The 23,332-nt window shown below is 34.4% G+C and overlaps 1 long non-coding RNA gene across 3 annotated transcripts in view; it reads right to left on the bottom strand.

Moving 5' to 3' along the window:
* Positions 1-20,254: 20,254 nt before the first annotated feature.
* LOC107976387 (uncharacterized) overlaps positions 20,255-23,332 on the bottom strand; it is a 93,313-nt gene continuing 90,235 nt past the window's right edge. The window contains exons 5-6 of one of the 3 annotated variants that reach the window (XR_010159627.1): positions 21,122-21,387; positions 20,255-20,506 (exon numbers count right to left, since the gene is read on the bottom strand). This is a non-coding gene — a long non-coding RNA (uncharacterized LOC107976387). The remainder of the gene's footprint in view (positions 20,507-21,121; positions 21,388-23,332) is intronic. The other 2 variants (XR_001720305.4, XR_001720307.4) reach the window with 2 other exon arrangements.

Below are 23,332 nucleotides of genomic sequence, written 5' to 3'. Positions count from 1 at the left end.
TTTCTAGGCGTTGATTCATGAGTTAGAAATCATAAAGGGAATACTGTTGGATTATAACACATTAAATTAAAATCTAACATGCAGCCTGGTACTCAGTGTTAATTAAGGATGTGAAGAAACAATCTCTTTCATTCACTGCTTGAGGGAATGATAATCTCACACACTTTCTGGAACGCACTTATGTTTCAAAAGCTTTACATTTCATATATACTTTAGAAATTCGTCTATATGTGACAATGACAGTAGTATGCAAAAATGTGTTAACCGCATCACTGTTTATGACCAAAAAAGTGAAAGTGATGTAAATATCCAATTTAGGAGTAGGTGAAAAAGCAGTTATAAAATATTAATGTGATGCAATTCTATTTTGTTTAAAGATACTGGTCGCTGTGTGTTTAACTTATGGGAGGACTAGAAGGAAAATGTTTTGTTGAACTACAACTTGAGTCCATATACCTAGTAGATCTGTCTGCTAGTTTCCGTTACATTCTATATTCGTTTATTCAGTATTCACTCATTCATTCTATATTTATTTGTCCGATAATTCTTGCCCTTCTAGATGCTAATATGTCATCTGTCACAATTCCACAGCAAAAGTACTATGGAAAAAGATGGGTCTGCTTTATTCACTGAAAAATTAAAGAACACTTCAAAAAGGAACTGATACTTGAGTTTATTCATTGTTCATTCAAGAAATATACTTATTGAGCACTTGCGACATGCTAGTCACTGTCCTTTGTGCTTGCAACAAATCAGTGAACCTTAAAAACAAAAACACAACATACTCCTGTTCTTATGATGTAATCTTGAGAGATGGTGATTGTTTCATCAACCAGAAAAAAAAAAAAAAAAGGATGAGACGGTATTCCAAGTAGAGAAAGCCACACTTGACTTTATTTATTTCACAATAGTTATCAATTTATTTGTGTGATTCTCCCACTGGACTCTAAGTTCCTTAAGAAAGGAACTCTGGCTTGTACTGCTGTATCTCTGATGCCAAGCATTGTTCCAGACCCATAATAGGCACACAGTAAATATTTTTGAATAACTAATACTATACTTCATTCCCTAGAACAGAGTTTCTTGATGTTGGCATTATTGGCATTTGAGGCCAGATAATTATTTGTTGTGGGTGTCCACCCTGTGCATTGTAGAATGTTTAGCTGCATCACTGGATGCTAGTATGCAGCTAGATGCCAGCAGTACCTCTCCTGCCTGTTATCAAAACCAAAGATGTTTCCAGACATTTTCAAATGTCTGTGGGGTCCAGAATCACCCCTATCTGTACTGTTGAGAACCACTGCCCTAGCACTGTGAAATTAAGTGAAAACTATGGAACAATTCCAGTGAATATAATGTGGAAATCGGGAAGAGTAGAATGAGACTTTCTTTTCAGTTACTTTGAGTCTTTTATTAGAGGCATTGTATTTTATTTTTTGTCCAAGCACTCTTAATTCTATACTGTTTGTTGATTCAATTCCTGTACTGACTACCGTGCTTGTGAGAGATGGGGACATCACATGTAAAGATGAGAGATGTCTGCATTTAACCCACCTTGCTGGTCACATCCCTAGTGGTACTGCAACTTTGTTTTGTTTTCAAAAGAAAGGAGGAAAGACTTTAAGATGTTGCTTTTATCAAATAAATAAGCTAGTGTTTTTTCAAGAAATTTTAGACATACTCTAAGACAAAACTCCTAATGCAGTTTTTTAATACCTTTTATAATGTAGAATTTTTTAATACCTAATATTTCATCTTGAATTGCAATCTCCAGATGTTGAAGGAGAGACCTGGTGGGAAGTGACTGCGGTTTTCCCCCTGCTGCTCTCGTGAAGGTCAGTGAATTCTCGCGAGATCTGATGGTTTTATAAGTGGAAGTTTTTCCTGCCGCTGACAAATGCATTTCCCTGCTGCTACGTGAAATGTGCGTCTTCTCCTTCCGCCATGATTGTAAGTTTCCTGAGGCCTCCTCAGACATGCGGAACTGTGAGTCAGTTAAACCTCGTTTCTTTATAAGTTACTCAGTCTCGAGATGTCTTTATAGCAGTGTGAGAATGGACTAATACAATAGCTAAATAATGTCTTAGAAATCGATATTTAATATTTAGTTTTTGAAACTTTACCGCGTAACTTTTTCATGGATGCACTAATCATGTCTGATCTCCATTTTCTCTTCATTTTGTAATCTGAAATGATTCACATATAAAAGATGCATATATTGTATATATATCTATATGTCAGTGAAATAATAAAATGAATACCCATGTATCCAGAGCCCAGCTTACCAACATTTGGTATTGCTTGGCTATTTTAATTTTTGCCATTTCGAAGTGTGTATAAAGATATTTCATTTTAAAATTTTTATTTTCTTTATTACTGTTGAAATTGAACATCTTTCAGTATACTTTATCCATTTATATTTTCTCTCTGAAAGTTCTGTTGACATTTATTGCACATTTAAAAACTTTTTGTGTCTTAAAAATGAGTAAGAATTACTTATATCTGTATATTCTAGTACTAATCTTCATCAGGGTTTCAAGTGTGTATTTGTGTGTCACAAATATACTATTAGAGATTGTGTCTTCTATTTTCACTTTCTTTGTGGTATCTATTAATAAAGTTCCTGATTTTAATGTAATGAAACACATCAATGTTTGTCATTTTAAACAATTATTGAGATTTAAAGGAAGGCTTCTTGCCCCAGGGTCATGAAAATATGTTTATATTTTTTCTTACAGTGCTTTTGCTCTTACACTTAAGTCTTTAATCTCATCTGGCATTGATTTTGTACATGGTGTGAGGTTTAACTTTTTTCCACTGGCCTAATACTAGCTCAGTGAGGCCTACCCTAATTACCCAGGGTAAAATCATAACTTCTTCACCCACCCTGGGACATCCCCCTTTACCCTGCTTTAATTGTCTCTCGAGCACTTCTTGCCACCTGTCACATTCATGTTAGTTCTATGTTTCTTGTCCCAGTACCATTTATTTGAGTTGCCCCCTCCTTTCCATACTGACCCCCTTTCCCACCTCAGTCAAACATCAAGTATAGATGCTGTTATCTGGACTCTGTATTCTGGCTCATGATCCAAATATTTCATTGTTTATCTCTGTGTAATCACCACATTGTCTTAATAACTGCACTGCTATAATGGTCTTAATATTATAGGGCTAGTCCACCACCTCATTCTGCAGAAGTGACTTGGTTATTTGTGATTGTTTAAACTTCTATCAAATATTGGAAATAGTGTTTCTAGTTCCCTGACAAACCCTGCTAAAAAATTTTTACTGAAACTCCATTAAATCAACTTGGTGACAATTGTCACATTTAATATATTCAACCTACAGCACAGTGAAAATGGTACCTTTCCCTAATTAATTAGGTCTTTTTAAAAAAATTATTTAAGCAAAGCTTTAGAAGTTTCTTCATGAAAGTCTTGTAACTTTTTGTTAGAGTTATTCATAGATTACTTTTAATATTTATATATGGTAAATATTTATTTTTAAACTATATTACCTATTTGTTGCTAGTGTATGGAAATACAAAGGACTTCTTATGTTATAAAAATAGTATTATTAACTAAGTTATTAATTCTAATAATTAGCCAGAAGATTCTTTTGAATTTTGTATGAGGACATAACAATGCATTCAAGTAATGATAATTTTGTTTCTTACTTTCCATCTCTAGTATTGTTTATTTTCTTCCATCCTTAGAGTTTGATCTAATAAGTTCAGTACCTTATTGGACAGAAATGTTGATGGTGAGCATCTCAATCTTGTTCATGCCATGTCCTGCAAGTCTTCATGCAAGTGTCATCTTCTTAGTGAGGCCTAACCTATTCCCCATTTAAAACTGCAAATTCCCAAACATTCTGGGCCTTCCTAGTCCTCTTTAACTGTTTTATATTTCTCTGTAGCGATATTACCATCTGACATAGTCATATTTTATGTGCTGGTTTATTATTTATCTACCACCATCATGAGGCATGGACTGACTTTCTACCTAAGTTATTTTGAGCAAATAACGGAATGAATAAAAATATATTTATACCTTATACTGCCAAATTCTTTATTGTTACACATAGTTTTTCCATTGATTCTCTATGGATTTCCAAATGTGCTATCCTGTCATCTGTAAATAAATAATGTAAGTTGTTCCTTTCCAATTTTTATGTCATTAATTGTTACTGCTTATCTAAGAACATTGAGTAATTAGTGCCATCAACATAATGTTAATGATTATAGAGATAGTGGCCATCATTACTCCTGACCTTACTAAGAATTACTGTTTTACTACTAAATAAAAATCTGGCTTTACTTTAGGACTGATTGTGTGTGTGCCTATGTGTGTGTGGGGTGGGGTGGGGGGGAATAGATACATATATCTAGTCAATGGTATATAATTAGTTATTTATCAATTATATAAAATACAAAATGGATTATAAGTTTTCAAATTATCAAATCACATATATAATTTATCATTTTTATAATTTATAAAATTATATACAATTATATAATATACAAATAAGTGAATATATAATTGTATATGAGTAATATAATTAATAAAATTTTACATGTATAAATCTGTATTTATATATTTTATATAAATATGTAGTACATAATATATAAATACATAATTTACATATAATTCATGAATACATAAAATAAATGCATGAATATATATATCCAGTGTATGTTTATGTTAAAGAAGTATCCATACATTTCTATTCTCTGTTTTACTAAAATAGTTGTTGAATGTTTTCATCATATATTTCAGCATCTATGGAAATAATCACATTATTTTTCTATGTGAAAGTCCCACTATAGGGATACATTTTGTAATATTGTACTATCCTTGCATTACTGGTATCAATCTTACCTGCCTTGCTGTGTTACTTTTTTATGCAGAGGTGTGTCTGCTAATTATTTTTCATTTTTGCATCAAATTCATATATGATATTGTTCCTTAATTTTTTGTGATATATTTTTCAGAAGTAAGCACCAATGTTGCACTTGTTTTATAAAAAGAATTTAGGAGTTTTTCTTCACTGTATACACTCTGAATCAATTTATGATGTGTTACTTCTACCTAAGAAAAGTTATCTATGTCTTGTTATTTCGTGAAGTGCTTCTTTGATATTTTCTCTCTTTCTTCCTTGGGAATTGGCCTATTTAAATTTGTATTTCTACTGAGGTTAATTTAGGTAAGTTGTATTTTCCTAAGAAATTATCTATTTCACTGAGGTCTTCAAGTTATCACTAAGAAAAGTAGTCTCTTACTAGCTTAGAAAAGTATTCTCTTTTTATTTAAAACATTTTATCTGTATCAATAATTATTTTCCCTTGTCATTCTTATGTTGTATATTTGGATTTTCTCACCTTTTCTTGATTAATTTATCTAGTGGTTTTTGTTTATTATTTTCAAAGAATAAAGATTTTTATTTTTTGATTTAATATTTTTATGGTTTTTAACCTACTGTGTGCTTTTCGTGGTTTTAGTATTTTACCACATTTTTATTTTCTTAAGTTGAAAATGTAATTTACATTTTAAAATTATTTTATTTTACTGATCTAGATGTTTTAAGATGTTAAATATCCTTTCATATATCTGTTTTAGTTTATTTCAGAAATTCATTATTCAGAAATTCTGTAATTTTTGTTTGGATTTTCCCTTTTATCCAAGTGTCCTTTAATAAGAAGTTACACATATATTTGTGCTATATATATGTGTGTGTGTGTGTGTGTGTGTGTTATATATGTATGTGTTTTATCCAAGAGTTCTTTAATAGAAAGTTTTATATTATATAAAATATATTTTATTTTTATTTATACAAACACACATATACATATACTTACAGGTAGAAGAGCTTTATGTTTAAAATTTAATTTTTAAGTTTAAATTTTACCATAGTGTAATTAGAGTTGCTTGCAATATTTCTGTTTTATGAGGTTTGCTGATGTTTTCTATTTGACCTAATATGTGATCAGTTTATGGGAATGATTCATACTGAAGAAGGGGGTACAGTCTATTATAAGGAATATTGTCTAGTTTTGATGTAAAAAATCAGACTTATTAATTATGCTTTATAGATCTTCTATATCCTTACTTATTTTTTTCATTTGACTTGTTTCTACTGAGAGTCATATTTTAAAGTCTTCTTTTATTAAGTTTTTTTCTCCTTGCATCTTCTGTAGTTTGTGCTTTTCGAAGATGGTGACTCTGTTATTTGCTGTGTTGATATTCATAACTGTTACATCTTTGAATTGCAGCTTTAAGCATTATAGAGTATCCTTAAGGCCTTTGGCCTGAATTCTGCTTTTTCTTATATGAATATTGCAGTTCTTCCTGTTTTATTGTTTAATTTTCCTGCTATATCCTTTCCCATCCCTGTAATTTTGGCCTTGCTGAATCACTGTATATTGTCTGCCCCTCACATAGAAAATAAAGTTGGGATTTGCTCTATGAGCCAATTTGAAAATTTTCCTTGCAACAGATGAATTAAACCTATTCTTTTTGATGTGGCTGATATGTTGGTATCAATTCTATACATAAGTTTATGTTGCTGCTACTATTTGTATTTCGTTATATATACTGTGTTTCTCTGTTTAGTGCTTCTTTGCTATTTAAAAAACATTTTGGTGTTTTTGAAAGTGGGTAATTTTATTCTAATGGTTACTTTAGTATTTATACTTTTATTGCCCTTAATATACTTTTTTTTTTTTATAAATTACCTTTTACTATGTGGACTGTAAATCTTACATTATACCCTTTTACTCTCATCTTTTACTTATAAAACAGCCAATAATCTTATTCTGCTTTCTCTGCAGTTTAATTTTTCACCCTTGTAAGTAACTTGATCTTATTGCCTGTTTACCTTCAGTGATTTTTTTTTTCTTTAAATTCTAGTTGTTTTCTAGGAGCCATCTCAGACTTTCTTACTTTTGAGTTTTCCATGCATACAGTGGGGCCATAAAATATGTAAAAATAAGTTTTTTTTGGTTCTGATTTTTAAGATTATAGTTTTATATATCAGTTATATTAGACTGTTTAATTTTTCTCCAGACTTCAATTATATGTGTGTTAAACATTTTTTGCATATCTTCCATTTCAAGCATCTTTTTTTCTTTGACCCTTTTATTTATTTATCTCATTTTTATTCTCTTTGTTGTTTTTCTGCTTTTCTTCAAAGTCCCTTATTAAACTTTCAGTAGAATCTGTTATAAATCTGGGGTATCTTTTAATTTATCTTTTATTTCTGAAATGGACTTGTCTTTTCCTCCAATTTCTTTACTGAGATCAATCAACTTTTATTGCATTACTTCCTCTTTTTTTCCACTTATATTCTTTGTTTTAAATTTCTGATTCTAGTTTATATTTATATCCATATTGATATCTACATATCTATATCTAATTTCCAAAAGCTTGTTTGAGATTTTTTTAATTAAACTTGAAATTAAGCTGAACTAAAAAAAAATTGTGTTAGACTATTCTTTGGTTTTGTGGCAGTTTTCTTCTTTTTTGATAAATAACATTTCAGTGTCCGAAGTATTTTGACTTAAATTTTCTGTTTTCTTCTTCCATTAGCTCTGTATGTCATTGGCTTTTTTTTTTCTTTTTTTCCTATTCCTGGGCATTTTGGGGGTAGGGGTAGGGTTCTCAGCCCAGAAATCCCTGCTTCTGTCAGTATAGTGAGGCCATTTCTTTAATGAATGTCATTGTGGTAGGGGAGAAGCAAAGAACTAGCATGACCTGTTACTGTTTAATTTCTGAAAGATCCTCAATTATCTCCTCTTCTTTCTTATTTCTCCTACATCATCAGGACATAATTCTCTCTCTACTTTTATGATTCTTTCTAAGAAGGAATGCTTTACAAAGCTACTGGCTGCTTTAATACTACTCACTTTTAAACATCTTTCCTATACCAAGTGTTGTGAACTACAAGATACCATACCCAGAGTTTTTCCACTTAGTATTGTACTTCCTTTCTCTGGGGTCTGTGCCTCGTCTATGTGCTCTACATTTTTATGATGTGTCTTAAGTTTCTTTCTTTCTTTTCTTTTCTTTCTCTCTTTCTCTCTCTTTTCTTCTTTCTTTCTTCTTCACCCACAGGCTGACAGTTATGTCAGGAGGTTTGTTGTGATGTGACATTTATATCTGTATTTATAGACAAACTGATGTTCATAGGATTTTCTATTTCCTGGTAATACTAAAGTCTTGAATCACTTGTAATTTCATCTGCACTGTTTTTTGATATAATCTGCAGGGAGGACTTGAGGAGATTCAGGTTCAGGAGGGCACCGTTTTTCCCAGTCTCAGAATTTACTTGGCAAGAGAGTTTTTGAATCGACTGCTTTCCAGGTTGACTATATGCAGTAAAATCACCTTGGAATTGTTTTTTATAGAATTTTTATGTTTTGCATTTAAAAAGTTTTTTGAGGCCTTAAGTTGTATATCTATAATTGAACTCAATACTTTATGTAAAGGGGGGGTCTTATACTTTTGATTTTCACCATACTGTCTGGTATAATAACTTACATATGATAGTTTCTCAATAAATATTAATTATTCAATGTTAAGATTATTATGTATTGAAAGTATTTTATATAAGAAACTGGAAGCAAAGCATTTGGGTTATTCATATTCTTTGAAAGTTTCTTACATTGAAAATATTGAGAAATATCTTCTAAAACAAATAAAATATAGTTCTTTTTTAAAGCAGCCATATTTTGAGGAAAACATGCATTTAAGAACATATTCTCATGAAAAATCTGGAAAAATGCAGACTAATTTCTCCAATTCTTATTTTTCTCTATACCTACTCTATACAAAAAAAAAAAAAACAAATGAAGACCCATAAATTTTATTCTTTATTTTAGCATGTGTAAAAATTAAGGCAACAAACAATAAGAAAATAGAACACATTATTTTAATCTCTGCTATTTATTAATTCATTTAATTTAAATGCAAATTATATGTTTTAATAATCATAAATTGCTTGGCATCAGGTTGCTCCTGGTAATGAGCAGTTCGAGAGATGGCACTTTTTTGAAATTCTAATAAAGCATTCCACGGAGCCTCCTTCCTTTGTGAACATGGCTGTCATTGAAACACCCTGAAATACAGAGCTGAAATGATTTAAAACCTCAGAAGAAGGTTTTTAAGGTTGGAATAGGAAACCACTCTTGGTTTCATGGCTAGATCTGAACATTGAAGTTAAGAAGCAATTTCAAATCAATCGGTAGAAAGATTTTACTTCTGATCATGAGCAAGAGGCCCTTTCTCTGGTAGGTGTCAGGAATCATGTGATGGACACTAATGATGTCTGCTGCCTTTTATCATCTGTCAGGGACAAGTCACATTTATTTCCACACAGACAGTAAGAACATTTAATGAAACAAAACAGCATTATCGAGCTCCAGGTTCCCTATTCTCTTTGGTCCTAGAAATGAGGCTCCAGGTTCATTAAATTGTGGCTTGTGGAGGTACACCACAATTATAGTCTACTCAACCAAAAATTATAATAAGATACCAAAGCAAGGCTCACATACACTGACCCACTTGTTTCTACTTTAAAAGTTCAAATCAATTCAGCCGATCACAGGTTTAGATCGTATGTATATGCAGATAGATAGATAGATAAAATTATATATAGTTTTGTTACTCTTTAACATACAATTATATGTTCATTATTCAAAAAATACAAAAGCTAATTAAAAAAACCCAAATTATATTGCCCAGATTTATCCTCTGTTAATATTTATATATTTGTGGTTTTGCTCTTTAGCTTTCCAGACTTTATGAAACCTTCATATTCATTTAAAAATATGTAAATTATTTGTTCCCTGTTCTCTGTCTGATTACAAGAACACCCAAATTTTTGCTCCCTTAAATCAAAAGATACGTAAATATAGGGAGATACAAGCATATTGTATTGCTATGTTCTTTTTTTTTTTTTTTTTGAGACAGAGTCTCGCTCTGTTGCCCAGGCTGGAGTGCAGTGGTGCTATCTAGGCTCACTGCAAGCTCCGCCTCCCGGGTTCACGCCATTCTCCTGCCTCAGCCTCTCGAGTAGCTGGGACTACAGGTGCCCGCCACCACACCCAGCTAATTTTTTGTGTTTTTAGTAGATGCTATATTCTTTTTAATATATTCATTCACTCAACAAATATTTATTGAGTTTCTACTACATGCAAGATACTTTTTAGCCATTGGAAATACAGCAGCAAACTAAAACTGATAAATTTCTATTACAGGGCTCACATTCTGGAGAAGTAGGTAAACAGAGATATAAAATTAAAAAATGAAAAAAAATGCATGCAAATATAACACACATTTTATTCCAGGTGGTGAGAAGTGCTATTTAGAAAAAGAAGACAGACAAGGGGGAAATCAGCATTTCCATTTGCCCCACTTACTCTGCCACAGCCATAATTCAGACTTCTCTTGATTTCTCCAGATATGCTTTGACCTCAGGGGCTTTACAATGACTCTTCTATACTACACACTCTTTCACCTCTTTCTAATCTTTCTTCAAATGTCACCTTCTTTATTGAGGTACCACCCTAACTACCCTATTTAAGATTTCAACCTGGTGCCCCCGGTCCTGCCAGAGCACTTCTAAGCCACTTGCCATAATATTACCTCTCTACTACTCAATGATTATCACTTTTGAACATCCCATCTATTCTGCTTAGTTATTATGCATATTGTCTATTTTCAGTTTCCCTCCACTGTAATGAAAGATCCACAGGAGCAGAGATTTCTGTCTGGTTACTGTTGTGTTCAAAGTGCTAAAACTAGTGCCTGGCATACAGTAAGTGCTCAAAGAATACTTGTTAGTTGATTAAAGTAGAGATGTTGAATAGATGGTTGAATATCTAAGACTTGAGATTTGGGGAGGAGTCCAGGCTGGAAATGCAAATTTGGGAGTCATATAAGGTGACATTTTCAGCCATAAAATTTGAAGAAATCTGGGAAATGAGTAAAAATAGAGAAGTCCTATGAAAAAGTTTTAAAAATCAGCAAATTAAGCCCAGGACATCTCTTAAGTTTTATGTGACATCTCTTGTTTTACCACTCTTTTAACTACTATATTACAAGATAACCTCTGTAATTCTGCATTGTAAAAAGATTTTTATGATAACTCTAGTTTCATTAAATGTATTATAAAGATTCTAATTTTTACAAAATTAGCCACATGCAATATTGTAGCACATAAACTGCACTGCAGAGCTGTCAATGAGCAGAGAATATATTGAATGCCTGAAGATGCATAATCTCTACTTTAGATACCATTGATCTAGAAAATAAGATTCAAAAGGACCTCAGATTGAGATCATCCAAAGAAGACTCCATTACTTTCTTTCTTTGTTCTCTTCATCTTCTAAAATTTTCTACTTCTATCAATGGCACATCTTTCTGTAAAAACCTACACAATTCCTCTTCCTTCCCTCTCAGCCAAATGCCAATCTATGGTGGCTTCACATCCTGTCCATTTCACATCTGTGCTCACTTTTGAATCCTTCCGTATTCTTCCTTACTGTGAGCATCTTATTTCAGGCCTTGAATGCTACCATTTCTGTCTTGTCTTCTAACCGAATGTCACATTCTCTATTAAGTTTCATCTCCATTTACTATATCTCCTTTTCACCTTCCTTTCATTCCTGATCTATTGTATTTATGCTTATATTCTTACATCTCCACCACATCTGCTCTAGCTGAGCTTACTAATAATCTCCTAAATGCCCAATTCAATGGACACTTTTCAGTTCTTACTTTGCTTGTCTCTGGCATTTGATACTGTTTGAAACTGTCTTCTGCTTGATACCTTTCCTTCTTTTGGCTTCTGTCATACCATGTTTTCCTACCTTTTCACTTTCCTTTCTGATTCTTTACAGCCTCCTCTGTGGCCTCCCTTTGTTTCTCTTTGGCCCTAAAATTCAGTGGTTCCTAGGGTTCAGTCTGAGGTCCTCTTCTAGCTCCTCAAAGTCTTATCTACATGAACCCCTAGTCCCAATCTAATTAGCCTCCTCTATTCCCTGATGCTCACCTATGATTCCCCTCTCTGCTCTTGGATCATTCTGTGCCTACTTTCTAGGTTCCTTCTCCATTGTCACTAGCTACTCAGTCACAGATCTCTAGTGTTGGTGCTTCAAGACTCAACTGTAATTACATTTTCTCTTTCTCATCAGAGTATTTCAACTGTACCTTTCATAAGGCACTTTCCACAGCCCATTAAGCATTAGAATTATTTATGTAGCCTGCTATCTTTCCATGGGCTGACTCCATGTCTAATTTTTTCTTTCCTAGATTGTCATTGTATTGTAGCTGGAACTCAGTCAGTGGACTGAATAAAGAATAAATAAATAGGAATGTGCCTCATATTACCATAGCACAGTACTAGTCACTAGGAAATGGTCGTTTAGTTAGCAGCCTCCAGAACTGCCTAGCACACTCCCAAATTAAGGACTGAAAAACGAATTTCTTGTCTGGTTGGGTGCATGGTGCTTGACGAGGCATCCCAGTGAATGGTGGGTACAGCACAGATTCATGGGGAAGTACTTTTCCACAGCTCTAACTGGGCACCAAAATATGCAAATTATAGTGGTTGTGTTTTCTTCATTATTTTCAGTGAGCCATTTATGTGTGCATCAATACTGTTTTTTCACATGATTTTATAATGTTTTAGGCATTCATTATGCATGACTTCACAGTTCTCTGACTACTTTGGCAGGGCTCACTCTGAAATAAAATTAACATTAATGATTATTAATATGATTTTAATGGAGCATTATATTAACATGTGAGAAGATTAGGGCTTGTTACTAATATTCTTCATATGATAATTTCTTTAACAGTTTTTAAATTTATTATGCTATTATATTGGCCCCTTTTCCTTGAGCATTGCTTAGGTTTACAACTACCAAAACCACTATGTTTAATTAGCAAGGAATAATAATAGCAACAAAAGCTATCATTTATTGAGCACTCTGTCACCCTAGGCCCACTGGTAAACACTTTAAGTGTATCATTTTCTTTGATCCTCACAGAACCACAGAAAATAGATAATATTGTTATACCCAATTTACTTTGAGGAATCTAAAGCTTAGATAATTTTTTTCAACGTCGTATTCTAGAAGTAATGGATCTTGGTTGCCAAATAAAAATGTCTGACTCTAGAGCCAGATTTTTTTAACTACACTTATTTAGCTTCTAAATTGCTCTTTTAGTAAGAGATATATTTGAGTAGGTCGTACTATTTCCATTTAGTTTGCCAGTTTTTATATTTAACGTCTAAGGTCATGCTGTACTATGCTCTAGAAAAAAAAATAAATGTTCCCAAATAGAGAATTTATTAAACACAGTGTGGTATGTAGTATAGTTTACTGCATTTCCATAATGTTTTCTTTGAGAAACATTATCTCAAAAGAAAATGAGCCCAAGATAGGTTTTTGTTAAACAAAGTTGACTTCATTTTAAGTACTCACAAAATATATTTTAAATAGTCCATTCTAAACTCTTGCCTGTAGTCAAGTTCTCTGACCTGCTTTTGTATGTTAAGACTAAGTTTACCTACCTCTAGTCTTCCAAAACTTGAATTCTTCATGATTTCTTAAGAATACCAAGGGTAGACGGATAAACTGATTAAGTTTCCTAAAGTTCTAAATAAGTAATATATAAACGCTAAGAGACAATTGAGGCAGACAAATTCTTACAGTTTTCTTATAAACTTAGGGCTTCAACTTCCTTTTACCAGCATTTGTCCTGCCTTTCCTATATGAAGATGATTCTCCTTGACAACGAAAGCAGAAAACTCAAGGGGCCTTATCAGATTGGTTTTCTACTTATTGTCTGTCAGTGTTATACAACTGGACCTCAGCAACAGGCAAACCTGGACCTTCCCTCCCTGACCTTTCTCTTATTTGGAACATAAACAACTAAAACTTTTTAATATTTGTCTTTAGGAATTTTCACCCACCTCAATACATTTGGGGGCTTAGAGTCACTGATGGTATTCTTTAGAAATCACTGCTACTTTCTTGGTATGTACTCTTCTTTAATATTCCCTTTTGCATTGAAATCTGCTTGAAAGCTCCCTTTGGGGGGTATATGTAACTTCTAAATTGGTGATTCTGGATACATTTTGAATTAACAAACCTGTTTGAAAATCTCATGAATACTCTGGGCTTTTCTCCCTGGAATAATGCACCTATACATTCATGTTTCACGTAAGTCTTCACTCTGAATATTTTGAAGACTACCTTCATCAGATTTAGTTACTGCCTGAATTTCTACCACAGTTGTTTTGTATTATTGGTTTATTTAAGGCAGTGTGCATAACTTAAAAATTCAGTACTTTGAACTGTAATGTAATTCAAGGTAGCTAATATCTCTAAGCTAGTGTTCTCTGCAAATGTGCTTAGCATCTATCTCATTGTTGGTTTGCTTGTTTTATAATGGGTTTGATGATGGGTTTGATTATGAATTTTATAATGGGTTTATGATGAATTTGATGGGAATGTCAGCTCCCCTAGAGCAGGAATGTCCTTGGTTTTGTTAATGTTGTTCCTTACCACTTGACCAGGATAATGCCTGGCACACAGTAGGTACTTAATGAATATTTATTGAATGAATCAATAACTTAAACAAAATTGTAGCAGACTGTATGTCCTTAGTAATGATTCTTAATCACAGTTATTAAATTATCACTTCAGAAATGAAGCACAAGTAAAGAAAGCACAAGTCAAGTAAAACCAGCACAAGTCAAGTAAGGAATTTTCTGGAACGTGCCTTTTAGCTGATTGTCACTTGTAGCAGATATTTAGCTCATTGAAAATTCCCATTACTACTTCATTTTTGTCATAACTTCCTCAGAGATGCCTTCCTTGACAAACCTAGCTAATGTTAACTGCTTCTGTCCTAAGCCAAGAACTCTGCTATATTAGTCTGAGTTTCTTCACAATCTAAAATGACTTCATTTATATGTTTAATTTTCCTTTCATCTCTTTCCCCCACTAGAGAAAAAGTTTTCTGAGAGTAAATACTTTGTCCTATTTAATACTCTATCTGTAGTGCCAGACACTAACAGGCACTCAACAAACATTTGTTAAAGAATGAATGATATGTGATGCTTCCTCCTCCTAAGACCTCAGTTCTGCTCACACCTGCTAACACGTGCAGATCTTAGTATCACAGAACATGGAACCCTACTTCCTTCCTCTCTAGAGGGTCCAACTTTAGTCATCTTATTTTCTGGGAACAATCCTGACAGTATTTTTCAGATTCTTCTCCCCTCTTTGTTTGCCATACCTTAAAAACTACTTATAATTCTGTAGCACTTATAATCCTCCAGCAGGCATCTTCCCCTTTATCCTGCCAAACAGAACCCAAAGTTTATCCAGGTGTTTATCCATACTCCTCACTATAGCCATTGTTTCTGGGGTGGTCAGGCCAGTTCTAGCTGCAGTCTTCATTACTTTGAGCAAACTATATGGTCTCATTCCCCTTTCTGGTAATTGGCTTGAATGTGGGCAATGTTGTCCAGTGAAATGGTGGGGTGGGATTTCCTGAAGTTTCAATGAATTGATAACCATGTAGCTTTAAAACCATATTCTATGCTTCAGAGAACTCTAGAGAGCACTAGAATATGAGTATAAGACAGCAAGAGTAAAAAGAAACAGTGAAAAAAAATGATATTGAGAGAATATGAATGAATGAAGAGATGAGGCAGAATCTAAAAGAGAGACTATGAGAAAGAGAATATATGTCAAAAAAGAAGAGTATTTTTCTGCTTTCTGCTTACCATTAAATGACTATATGATAAAGTTTTATTCAATTTTTTAGATTATCTTAGAGACTCTAAATAGTTCGTCAAACTATTTACTGATAGAATTTAACAAACAAGCTATCTCCTAAGTATCCAGAATCTTGGAGTTTCTATAGTAATGTGTATTGTTGTTTCTTGGTGATGCTCAGCATCTAGTTGCATGACATCATTATACACTCCCTGTGAAGAATGCCTAGGAATGGCCACAGGTGTCTGGCACATTCTGACTATGGCCAGGAGACCCATATCATTAAGACAATGACCAAGAGTCATCTTGCTTGACTATGTGTTTGAAATTGAAACAAGAGGCAAAACCAACATACGTGCGGTTAATTTAAGGCACTTTCTCTCTATTTATTAAAGCTAATTGCAAATCTGGCTTACAATTAACAATTGCCAAAAGGATTAAAATGTCCATGGCACTTGACCTAACGGAGTGTCCATGGCATTACCCCTAGATTTAATATTCCCAGGAGTGGGTTTCATTGCCTGAGATGTTACGCCTAGAAATAGCCCTGCTGTAAAATAAGTATCGACAATACCGTGGCAATGCCAAAGCACTTTATGATTTTTATAACAGTCTATACTAGTGGCTAGCATTAAAACAATACAGCTGGAGACTAATTAATGGATGCAGGTAGGATCTTCCATCCTGTAAGAGGGAGGTTGCCTGTTCTCTTACCGGCTGCTGGCTGTAGCTGTCATACTGATAGCATGTTGTTGCCAATGTTGCCACCTCATTAGAAAATTAGCTTTTAATTAACTTTGGAAGCTGTTGCATGGGTTTCAATAGGAGGCAGACATTTGTACACATCTTGTTGCAGAATTAAACTGCCCCTTCATGTTTCTAATGGGCCTCTCCTGCCTTGCAGAAAAGCAGCAGTCTAGCCGCTTGCAGGCAGCCACTCCATGGGTAGCAGTGGCCACACAGCTCCAGCCTGCTCCCAATTACAATGAGATGTCCTTTAGTGCCCTCATGAGCAGCCCCTTACTCCAAGGCCACTTGAGATATTAAGCAGCAACAGAGAGGACCACAATTCCAGATGCTCCCCGTTTATTCTTCTGACCCTCAACCTGGCTTTAATAGCACATAGTCTGGGAAGAATGTGCATTACCTCATTTTTATATTTCAGCATCTCTGCCTTAGCACAGTGGTGATAAAACTACAGACAAGATAAATAGCTAGATTATGACTCTTCTCCCCAGGGGAATGCCGTGCTGTCAATTAGGCTAATGGTGGTTCCAGGTTCAGCTTTGGCGTGCCCTAACACCAGGGAAGGCTTTTTGCCCTGCATAGCTGCAAAGCCCAAAGAAGGATTTGAAAAGTGGCTATGACCCTAGGGTGGACAGCCAGCAAAGAGAGAAGTCAAGAAGCCTGATGATTAATCACCTGCCTCAACAATGGGAGGGTGAGGAAGATGAGGCCCAGGAGACCAGATCTTTTGAGCTTTGTTATAATTACACATTGCCTCTTTCAATTCTACTTGGTGGCTTAAGAGGAGATATGGGTGCTCACTGTTTAAGAAGTGAGTCTCCATTCTTTACTAAAAATAAACGTTCTTTTGTCATACTTTTTCAAAGCACTTACTCTGACATCTCATTTGATCTTATTACCAGTCTCTGAGGGACTTAGTACAGGTGGCATTTTTCTTGTTTTGCAGATGATGGAGTTGTAAAACACAGCAAAGCTTAGTGATTTCCCTGTGATCACACAGCCAGCTGTGATGACACCAGAATAAAAGCCACATAATCTAACTATTGTAAATCTTTACTTATGGTTCTCCTCTGCCTTGTACTTGCACTTCCAACTACAGAAACTAAGTTACAACATGTTAACACAGTATTTTTATAATTTTAATAATTACATAGGACACAAACCTATAAAGGAACTTTTCCTGGAAAATACAGCCTGCTAAACAACAAAGTAATTTATTGAACACCAATATAGAAAGCATAGTTATAGCTCTGATTTTTTCTACAGTTGGGGGCATATAGAGATGACCTTTACTTAGATGCCAGCAGAAAGTGACAGACTGTGCAATGTTGGTATTTTTCCATTTGAAGACAAGTTCTCTGCAGTGTGGAGGTCAGATTATGAATCAAGTGACACCATATTCTGTTTTGCCTGCGCAAATCTCAGATTTCAGCTATTCCAAGCATTCCATTGGTTTTAGCATTTATCCTGGATATAAATGGTGTAGTTGGATAGTAAATTTTATGGCACCCCAATTTTAAATCTAAGATTTATTTTCTAGCTGTCTTGTCCCACCGAGGAGCCCACCATTCCACAGTTTAACTTTTGGGAGTTTTCAATAAATACTTTATTACTCATATACTTCCAGGGCTTTCCTGCAATCAAATGACAGTGGTGATAAAGATGGATGTTTAGCAGTCATTCACTCTGTGCCAAGTGCCAGGCTTTATAAAGTACCTGCATTATTATCTCTTTTAATCATTTCCAAATCCTCTGAGGTGTTTACCATTGTTACTCATATCTTACATAAGAGGAAACTGAGACTCACAATGAGTAAGTAACCTGCTCAAGATTCAATAGCAAGTAAGTGACAAAGCCAGTATTTTGACTCAAGTGTTTCTAGCTTCAAAGCCCAGACTCTTAACAGCAATGATTTTTCAGTTGGCAAAGTCTCAAGCCAGATCCTCAGACTATTCTCCCTTGTGTTTGACTCCTACCAATGGTGAAAGATGAGGAGTCCTGTCTCAGCCCTCCCAGGCAATTTTCCCTAGCTTTACACAAATAATTGCTTCTCATGAAATGCACATTCCTGAGCCCATCCTCAAAGACTCTAATTTAGTGGAACCTAGACATTTCTCTTTCAATAAGCTCCATAAGTGATTCTGATGCTAGTGGTTTCTCAACCATATTTTGAGAAACACTGATCTATATATTTCTAAGTATTTATTGTGTGTGAAAAATTGGGTCTGAATAGAGATTACCAGTGGCTGGAAAAGTAATGGATAGATCATCTGTATCACTGAAAACTCCTGAAATGAAGAATAGTAAGGATGCATATTAGGCACCTACTTTGCACTAGACACTTTGCATATATTTTATTGCATTTAATCTTTATAGGAATCTTGTTAGAGGCGTGTGTGTGTGTGTGTGTGTGTACATTTTACACTGCTAAGGGACCTCTGGAAGGCTATACAGAGCACTACTCAGGGTAATCCCACCTGAGGGTTGAGAATGTCAGAGTATTAATTCTATTTTCCTCCTCATCTATTTTCTTCCCAAGCTTTTCCAGCCTTCCTTGTCCATGAGATGAGAATGCCCTTGTGATCAGAGAAAGCCCTCGGGCAAAGGGCTTCTCTATTAAAGGTAGGTTCTGGTTTATATTTGTGTTATAGCCTACACATAGATTTATTTTTCTGTTTTTAAATTTTTAATTTCCACTGTTTTGTTGAAAACATATAGTTTTTTTGTTCATTTGTTTTGCTTTTTAGGAAAGTATCACCCTATGTACATTGTGCTAGGTTTTTACCTTCATGTACAGGACAAACTTAAATTTGAAATCCTATGTCTCCGAGGACCGTGAGATAATGAAACAGGGGATTCTGGAATATTGAATATGGTGTTTCTTCTTCATGGAAAAGGGTGGGAGATCTGTGCTGCATCCACTGTCTTGGACACCCCAAAGGAAAGCTCAATCTTATTGATACAATGAACTGACAGGTGAGACCTCACAGTCTCCATCAATCATGCCTAAATCAGCTGAAATGCTGCTATTGCTCTTTGGGGAGCAGCAGTTCAGCAGAGGAGCTGCCTCCAATAGACAGTGAGGAAATCATCTTTGCTAATTGAGCCTTTCCTAAGAGAATTGACAAATTTGTGCTAAAAGCAGATAGCCCTCTCCATCTCTCCAGGAAGGGACAAAATGGATGGACAAGAAGACCAATAGATATTGGATCACCATCATATCCCTACCTGCATTTACTGCTCTCACAAATCCATATGAAAGTAGAGTAAACTTGCTGGGCGTGGTGGCTCATGCCTGTAATCCCAGCACTTTGGGAGGCCGAGACTGGCGGATCACCTGAGGTCAGGAGTTCGAGACCATCCTGACCAACATGGGAAAACCCCGTCTCTACTAAAAATACAAAATTAGCTGGGCATGGTGGCACATGCCTGTAATCCCAGCTACTCGGGAGGCTGAGGCAGGAGAATTGCTTGAACCCGGGAGGTGGAGGTTGTGGTGAGCCGAGATCACGCCATTGCACTCCAGTCTGGACGGCAAGAGCGAAACGCCGTTGAAAAAAAAAAAAAAAAAAAAAAAACAAAAAAACACAGAGTAAATTCTGGGCTGCATAAGGGCTGCATAAAGAGAGGCAACTCCATCTCCTCACTGTTGCCAGAAATCCAAAGATAACCAAATGTTGAAAACTAACACTTTTTGAAAGTTTCTTTAATATGGAGAATTGAATGATGGTACCAAAAGAATGTGATGTAGGAGTCCTCAAAAGCATATAGTAGCTTGAGCTGCACAACAGGAAGTGTTTGCTTCTCTTCCTTCATTCTGTATTTTGGCCAAAGACATTACTGTATGAGAACAAGCCCTCTTTGTTAATATCAGACACATCTTTCCCTTGAGATCCTCAAGATCATGAATTAAAATATTTTCTTCCTGCAATATTTTATCTTCTCCAAAATCTCTGGATTGATCTGCAGGGAGGAACAGTCACAGGCTCTAAATACTAGACCCTCAAGAGAATATAGATATAACAAATTCTAAATATGAAGATTACATACCAATGCTTAAAATATAGTAAACTACAGGTGTGGAGGAGAAATCTGAAGGCAGAAGAAGGGCTGGAGATTGGGTCTTCAAGTTCATCCTTGAAGCCCAAGCTTCACAGCTATCTCAATCTGAACCACACTCCATAGCAGCATCACTATTGCTCTTGGTGGGGACCCAGTGATTTTCCAAGCAGGAGCCCCCTATCTTGGCAATATGTTTAGCCTTACCCATGAAGGTTTTTCCAGTGTGAGAAGAGTTACTTCCAACTTTGTGCCCTGGAAGCCTTCTCACCCCACTCCAAATCTTTCAACACTCTCTACCTACCCATCCCCACCCACCATTCCAACCAAGACAGTAGTAACTTTCCCATGTGACAGCAGCTGTAGCTAAAACTATTCACTTTCCCATCTACCCTTGGCCATTTGCAGTATCTTTAAACAACATTCTGTCTTGATAAATCTTGGATTCTTTGTTTTGTTAAAAATAAATAAATAAATAAATAAGGGCTATTTTCTTACAATTTCCATTTTAATTATTACCTAACCCAGGAAATTCAGAATATCATATCTGATGACTCAATAAGGTGGGTGATGCACTTTCCAGTGCCTCTAGTGTATATTTCTCTCCCTTCCATCCTCACTGCTTCTTCCTCTAATAAGTGTCTCATCATCTTTCACCAGCTGCTTTCTTGTTGACTTCAAGTAGTGTACTTCTCCAGCCTAGCTCCATCATTTATTCTTCATATGGATGCAGAGTTTTCTTTGTAAAGCATAGATGTGATCATTATGTTGTCTTGTTCCCAAAACTTTACAAAAAGAAAAATACACACACAAAAAAAGAATTCAAATAATGAGAACCATTTCATTCAAATATGAGAAAAGAGCATGAAGATCTCTCAAATAACTGAGTATAACTACAGGTACAAAATGTTTGCTTAAAATATTAAGGTCAACAACTAAAATAATAGAGTTATATTATCCAAGTTAGCAGAGTGTAAAGCCAGAAATAAATAAAACCTAATCAATATAGAAAAGGGCAGAAAAAGAGAAAAATAAACACAACAAAAAGCATGATAAATATTTAAAAAGAAATAACCACAATAAATGTAAGTGGCCTCAATCTGCCTTTTGGGAGACAGATCCTTATGTTGGGTAATGAACTATATTTCTTTTAAATGCTAATTATGAGGGAGACATGTAATGCATAAGGCTCTTGGAAATTTGGAAGAAAAATGAGAGAAAAATACATGGAGAGATATTTTCTAAGCAAAATACAATTGACAGATGAAATAGAGAATGACCAGTTACATTTGAATTTTAGATAAATAGTGAATATTCTTATTATAATTATGTCCCAAATATTGCATACAGCAAACTTATACAAAAAAAAGGAAAAAAAAGGTTGTTGTTTATCTAAATGTTAAATTTAACTGGTATACTATAATTTTATTTACTAAATCCAGCAACCCTAAACCAAAGGAATGTTGGCCAAGCTATACTATTATCAGATAAAATAGACTTTGGTTCAGCAAGAGTTTTTTCAATAAGGGATAAACTGCACAAACCATAAAGTAAATGACAAATCCACTACACTACATTCAAATTGTAAAGCCTCTGATCAAGAAAAAAAACATAAACAAAGTGAAAATAAAATGCACAGACTGGGAGAAGACATTTCTGATTCACATAACAGGTAAAAGATTAAAAATTAATAATTTATAAATTGCTTCTATAAGTTAGGTAGGAAGGAAGGAAAAAAGGAACACAGAGAGGAAGAGAGGGAGAGAAGGGAGAGAGAAAAGAAAAGCAAATATCCCAGTAGAAACATGATTTAAAGTATATGAACAGGCAATTCAAAGTACAAAGCCAAATGGTTAATCTAAGATGATAAACTTCGTAATCAGGAAAATAAAGATTGACCAAGAGCTGCCATTATTGCCCAAATGAGTATCAAAAATTTTAAATCTTGACAATCCCAGTGTTGAAGAAGATAAATTATATTTAAAAAATCATTGTTAGACATATAAATCAGTAAAACCAATCTGGAAATCAATTTGACATCTGTAAGAATGCACATAGGAATAATATCTTTTGAACAAGATGTTCTATTCTAGGTTATATACCTAGGGCTGTGCTGTCTAATACAGCAGCCACTAACTGTATGTGGCGATTTAAATTTTAAAATAAATTACTTTAAATTAAATAAAATTTAAAATTATGCTCCTTAGTTGTACTAGCCACATTTCAAGTTCTCAGTAGCTGCATGTGGCTACTGATTATCATATTGGACAGACCAGATATACAACGTTTCCATCATTGTACAAACTTTTATGGGATAGTGACCCTAAGATTGTCTTTAATAATAATTTCTACAAGAAAGCGTGTTTTTCTTTTTTTTTTTTTTTTTTGCTTCCCTGCCCCCATAACTAGCACAACTTCTTCCATCTCAAGTAGCGGTCATTGCTCTAAGATGACTTATTTAAGAGAAATTTCCCATCTAGTTTAGCCTAAGCACTTTTTTAAAAATTAGAGAAATATTTTACTCATGTCTAAGAATATAAATAAATAAATGTAAATATAGACTTTTAGAAAAGAAGCTAAAAATGGCCCATTTGTCTGAAACAAATTACCAGACTGGAGGTACATGAGCCTGCAGATATATTTTATTTGGTCAATGGTTTGTTTTGGTTATTCTTAAGTTGAATTTGTTCCCAACACTTAAAAGTATAGAGATTTTCTTTATTTTTTTTA

The sequence above is a fragment of the Pan troglodytes genome, chromosome 7, assembly GCF_028858775.2.
Source record: "Pan troglodytes isolate AG18354 chromosome 7, NHGRI_mPanTro3-v2.0_pri, whole genome shotgun sequence".
NCBI classification, from domain to species: Eukaryota; Metazoa; Chordata; class Mammalia; order Primates; family Hominidae; genus Pan; species Pan troglodytes.
Note: the sequence above shows the minus strand (reverse complement) of the source record. Positions and strands in the feature narration are given on the sequence as shown.